We start from the raw sequence: 6,737 nt of genomic DNA on the forward strand, positions 1-6,737 counted from the left end.
TATCTGCCGCGATAGACCCTAAAAGGCTTTTGGAAAAACAGACCTAAAGTGGTTTTTGAGAAATTTAGGAGAAAAATTGTACATATATAAGTACACATATACATACATCAGAACATACACACAGAAGCGCGTTGACATGTTTACTCACACACAGACACATATTCCCACATTCAGGTATGGCCACACACACAGAGATACACATATGTATGTACACTCTTCATCCAACACCAAGCGAATGAACAGCTGGAGAAGTTCATAATGCAATAAAGCTCCCTCAACTCCATAAACTGAACTCCACGTAGGAATAAACCATAGGAACTCAATAAAGACATTAATCGTGAGTTTGGGCAGTAACTTCTACTTCGGGTCCCATCGGTACCTCATCTTTTAAACAGAGATGGGGGTGAATGAGAGTAGGGATTGGCTTTGTTGATTCCCTAAGGCCTTTCCAGCTCTCATCCGTAGGGGTTAGGACTTCTTCACCTGTAAAAAGAGGATGATAATAAAATCTTTGGCGAGTTGCTGGAGGACTAAATGTAAAATGCTTAGTGTGAAGTATAATCAGTCTTTTTAATCTTAACCATTCTAATAGGTGATTTTTAATATTTCACTGTCATTTTAGTATGCATCTTCCTAATGACGCTATTATTGAGCATGTTTTTATGAGCTTATTTGCATCTGCTTTGATATATCTATCTGCTTTGATAAGGTATTTGTTTAACTTTTTTTTGCCCTTTTAAAACTGGATTGTGTTCTTCTATTGTGTTTTGAGAGTTCTTTGTGTATTATAGATACATATCTCTTAGCAGACACGTGATTTATAGATATTTTCTTTTAGTCTATGGCTTATCTTTTCATTCTCTTTAAAAATGTCTTTCAAAAAGCAGAATTTTTTATTCTGATGAAGTCTGATTTATCAGCTTGTTCTTTTTAAATTGTTATTGATGTCATATCTAAGAAATCTTTGCCTAAGCTAACATTACACATTTTTTTCCAATACTTTTTTCCCCTGAAGCTTTCTAGTTTCAGGTTTTACATTTAGTATGGGTCAAATTTTGTTTTGTTTTTTTTGTTTGTTTGTTTGCATATGGCTCACTAATTGTCCAAGAACCATTTGTTAGAAAAATAAACCATCACTTTTCAAATGAATTGTTTCATACATTGTCAAAAATCAGATGTGTGTATATGTGTGGATCTATTTCTGGACTCTATTCTATTCCATCGATTTACTGATCATTCATGATGCCAAAAATACAGATATGATGCCAATATTAGTCTTGATTACTGTAGCTTTAAATTGGTCTTGTAATCAGGTATTGTTAGTCTTCCAACTTTGTTTTTCTTGTTAAAAGTGTTTTGAATATTGTGGGTCTTTTGCACTTACACATAGATATTAGAATCAGTTTGTCAATATCTGTAAAAAACACTGCTGGCTTTCTGATTTCTGTAGATTCAATTAATTGGTGTTAATTGAATCTATAGAACGATTGGGAGGAAACTGATGGTATTTTGTAGTTTTCAGTGTATAAAGCTTGTACATCTTTTATCAGATCCATCCCTAAAAATGTCATAGTTTATGCTATTGTAAATGGTATTGTTTTTCTAATTTTTATTTTTGATTATTTGTTGCTAGCATGGAGAAATACACTTGATATCTGCATGTTGATCTTGTATTCTTGCTGAACTCTTATCAGTTTCAGTGTCATTTTTTTAATTACAAATTCCATCAGGTTTTCTACACAAATGGTTATGTTGTGTGTGAATAAAAGCAGTTTGTTTCTTTCTTTTCTTACTGAGTGACTTTGCTTTTTCTTGTCTGATTGGTCTAGCCAGAACCTCTAGTATCATAGTGAATAGAAGTGGTAAGAGAAGAAATCTGCCTTCTTCTTGATTTTAAAGTAAAACATTAAGTCTTTCACCATAAGTATGATATGAGCTGTAAGGTTTTTGTAGATGCACTTTATTCAGTCGAGGAAGCTTTCTTCTATTTTTAACTAGTGTTTTTGTTTTGTTTTTTATCAGAAGTGAGTGCTGAACTTTGTCAAATGCTTTTTCTATATCTTTAAAGATAATATATTTTTTTTGTTTGTTAAGATGACAAGTTACACTGACTTTCAAATGTTAAACCTACTCTTCATTCCTGGCACCAGTCTTACTTAGTCATGATATATTATCCTCTTTATATGATGCTGGAATTGATTTGTTATAGTATTTTTCAGAAAGTTTACATTTAATTTCGTGATAAATATTGGTTGTAGTTTTCTTTTCTTGTTACGTCTCTGACAGGTTTTGGCATAAGAGAAATGCTGACCACAAAGAAGAAATTGGGAAGTATTCATTCATCTCCATTTTGCAGGAAGACTTTATACAGAAATGATTTTATTTCATTCTTAAATAATTGGTAAAATTTGCCAGTGAAGCCATCTGAACCTGGATTTTTCTTCTGGAGAAGATTTTTAATGTTAGAATGTATTCAATAGATTTACAACTATTCACATTATGTATTTCTTCCTGAACGAGATTTGCTAGTTTAAATCTTTCAAGGAATTAGTCCATTTCTTCTAACTTGCCAAACTTATTGTTGTAAAATTGCTCATAATATTCCCTTATTACCCCTCTAATATCTGGTGAATCTGTACTGATGTCGTCTCTCTCCTTTCTGATAGTTGTAATTTGTGTCTTTTCTCTTTTTATCCTGATCAGTTTGGCTAGAGGTTTATCCATTTTTATGATGTCTTCAAAGAACCAGTTTTTGTTTTATTGGTTTTGTCTATTATTTTTCTGTTATTTATTTCACTGATTTATACTCTGATCTTAATTATTTCCTTTCTTCTATTCACTCTGCATTTTGTAAGATCACATCTGAGATCATTAATTTGAGACCTTTCTCTTTTCTATTATAGGCCATTAGTGCTGCAAAAATGAATTTGTTGAATGAATGAACATAAGTTATTTTTGTTGAATACCTGGTTGCTGTGTAGGGATTTGCATTTTTACAAAAGACAAAATGGCAAGCCGAAGAAAGGAAGCGCCTGTGGTGGAATTTCAGGCGCCAGTGAGCTGTGTGGGGAAGTTTCTTCTATTGTTTAATGCCTGGGGGACAAAGTGGCTGTCACAGCAGGAGGAATCTTTCATTCATTGCATTCCACTGCAGAATTAGGAAAACAATCACATTGTCTCTTGAAAAGTCATGAATGTGTCATGGAGACAAATGTGTTTCCCTTCGTTTTTCTGGGGGAGAAAACTTCTCTAGTCCTGTCAGATTGTCCTCAGGTCATTCTTGTCAACAGAACACTCCCTCCCGACATCCCTGTGGGTTGTGAGGGCGATTTCCTGGCTGACTCTAGAGTCATCTCTGCTCTCTGATCTCCAGGCTACCTGTCATCCCAACCCAGGGTAGGTGGGTGGAGTCTGATGTTATTTGGGAGTTGCAGAAGCAACATTCCACAGCTCAGACATTTCCATGTGAAGTCCACTGGCTTGACTGCTTCTCCCAAGCTAATTTTGGGCCCTGCCCTGGTCCTCTGGTCAAGATTCCGTTGTGTCCCAGATCGGTGCCCTGACAGCCTCTCTGCCCTCAAGCTGTTACCTTCCAGCCCACTCTCTACTCTGTCCCAGAGCAATCCCCCACAGCGCAAAGCTAGCTGACTGGGCCCCTCCCTGCTGGAAACCCTTCCCAAGGACCATGGTGTCATTGAGTCATGGTCCAACTTCTCAGGCCTAAACCAGCCATGCAGAGGCATGACCATTAGCCAGATACACACCAGGCTAGCACTGGCTCCTGCTTTTGCACTTGTCCTTCCCTCTGTGAGAATGCCCTTCCCTCCCTGTCAGCCTGGCAAGCTCTTACTCCTCAACACCCATCCCCAGCATCCCCTTCTTTGTGAAGCCCTCCCGATTCTCACTGTAAAACAGATCCTCCCCAGCCTTATGGCTCCTCACTTAGTCTATTTCTGTCTCCACACATGGCCTCTCCTTACTGATCACCGGATCTGTCCCCCTGCTAAACTGTGATCTTCTCTAAGCCTAACTGTCTGCGTTCCCAGCATCTGAAAGCAGATGTGTCCATATGGGTTTATAGAGGGAATGGAACAATGAATAAATAAAATAAAATCATTGCATCCAAATCCTTACTACTGTTATAATAACAACCACAGCAGCAGCAATGATCTCTCTAATTTCCGGAGCATATTCTATGTGCCAGGCCCACCGCTGGCCCTTTGCTTGCATCACTCCTGACACTTCACAACCCCCTTATGAGTTGGCATAATTATTAGGTCCATTTTACAGATGAAGCATGCTGGGCTCAGAGAGGTCAAGGATCCAGTCCAACGTCACAGTGCGAGCAAGCGCATGGGGTGGAGAGAGGACAAATAGTAAGCATATACATACATAAATTATGTCAGGGCTGATAAGTGCTGTACAGAAAAATAAAGCAGAGTCAGGACAGAGAGGGATAGGTTGGGGTGGATGATACTTTTGGGGACATTTGAGCAGAGATCCTAATAAAGTGAAGGGACGAGCCTGGTTATAGCAGAGGAAAGCATGTTCCTAGCAGAGAAAACAGCAAGTGCAAAGGTCCTGAGGCCAGAATGAGCTTAACTTGTTTGAGGAACAGCAGGAGGTCAGTGCGGCTGGAGCTCAGGGAGACGGGGCAGAGATCAGGGGCACAAAGCCACGGGGTGTTCTGAAGGTAGATTTGGGCATGGCGCGGGTGGGGATGAGGTGGGAGGGGGCTTGTGGGCCATGCCCAGGCTGTGGTTTTTCCTCTGAGTGTGAAAGGAAACCATGTCGAACTGGGAGCTGAAGGAGTTCAAAGGTCACCTCTGGTTTCCGGGAGAACCGTTGTCAAAGAGGGCAAGGCCCAGAAGAAGCTGGCAGCTTGTTGAAAGGCTGGTTCTCTGGTTTATATAACCCTAGGCACTAGGACTGTGCTTGTCTGCCCTATTCGGCATCCTCCCTAGTCCTACTGACCCACCTATTAGGATGCCCCCCTGTCCCTGAGTCTATCCTGAAGGCAGGGCCCTGTGCCTGCCTTTTCTATGAGTTTCCCACCTCCTTAGTCTCTGAGCCTTCCCTCCAGCCACACATAGGTCACAGGGTTCTAAGGCTATCCCTGATCCTCACTCTCTTGGTCTCTTTTCCTGCAGATTCCTCCTCTAGGATCCTCCTCCCTTGGAGGAGGGTGAGAGTCCCCCCCCCCCGCCAGGCAGTTGGTGCTGATTTAGGATTATCAGCAATTATCAGTATTGTTATCTTGGTGGAGAACTGACAGCTGGGGGTGGAGAGGCAGCTGGGCCGCTTTCCAGGGCCACAAGAGCAATTGATTATTGGGCTGTCAGTGCCTCAGTTGCCTTGCCCTGATTTCCAGTCTCCTTCCAGCCATGCTGGCAGCCTCTGTTCCCCGAAGCCCCCAGCTCCTTCCTGCCTCAGGGCCTTTGCATAGGCAGTTCTCACCACCAGAAAAGCTCTTCCTGTTCCTTTTTTCTCTCTTGGACTCTGGGCAAACGTTCTCGAGAACTTCCCTGGATCCCCACTCAAATAAGGCTCTTATTCTTTTGTCTTATGTTGTCCATTCTCTCCCTTCTTAGCAATCATCCAGTGTCAAATGATGTGTTCATTTGATTTTCTATTTAACTATGAGTTCAGTGGAGACTGGAAGCATTCTGCTGTATTCTTTGTATCTAGCACATAATAGGTGCTAAGTAAACATCTGAGTTAAAGAATAAACAAATCCGAAGGTCTTAAATATGACAAATTATAAAAGAAAAAAAAAAGTAAGTTAAATCTCATTAAAATGAAAAACTTTACCCTACAAAAGACACTTACAAAAATGAAAAAGTACACCATAGACTGAGAAAATATGTTGAAAACGTATCTGGTAAATGATTTTTACCTAGAATATATATGGTACTTTTAAAACTTGATAATATAAAGGTAAATGTCTCCATTTTTTAAAAAAAGGGCAGAAGATTTGAATAGACATTTTATTTTAAAAGATATATTAAGAACCAATAAGGGCATGAAAATATTCCCCACATCACTGGTCATTAGGGTAATACAAATTAAAGCTACAAGCCCACTGGAGGAATTCAAATCAAAAAGTCTGACAATGCCAAGACTTGGCAAGGATGTGAAAGGGCAGGAAATCTCATGTACTGCTGGTGGAATGTAGAACTCTACAATCACTCCGAAAAACATTTTTGACACTGTTTCTTTTAAAACCAAGCATATACCTACCATATGAACCAGCCATTCCTTCTTAGGTATTTACTTGAGTTAAAAGAAAGCATTTGCTCATGCAAAGGCATGTGCATGAATGTTCATCACACCTTTATTTGTAAACCTCGAATGTCTACCAACGGGTGAATGGATAAACAAATTGGAATATATCCATATTTTGGAATATTACTTAGCCATAAAAAAGAACAAACTACTGATCCACACGCCAATATGGATAACTTTCAAAATTATTATGCTGAATGACTCTCTGATTCTATTAATGATTCTAGAAAATGTGCACTAACCTACCACAACAGAAAGCAATTTGGTGGCTGTTTGAGGGTAGGGTAGGGGGCTGACAAAGGCGACAAGAATATGTTCATTATCTTGATTGTGGTGATGGTTTCATGAGTGTAGACCTTTGTTAAAACTCTTCAAACTGTACACTTTCAATATGTGCAGATTTGTGTACAACAGTTTTATTGCAATAAAGGTGTAAAAAAAATGTCAAATAC

Source organism: Pteropus vampyrus, unplaced genomic scaffold (assembly GCF_000151845.1).
Source record: "Pteropus vampyrus isolate Shadow unplaced genomic scaffold, Pvam_2.0 Scaffold36, whole genome shotgun sequence".
NCBI classification, from domain to species: domain Eukaryota; kingdom Metazoa; phylum Chordata; class Mammalia; order Chiroptera; family Pteropodidae; genus Pteropus; species Pteropus vampyrus.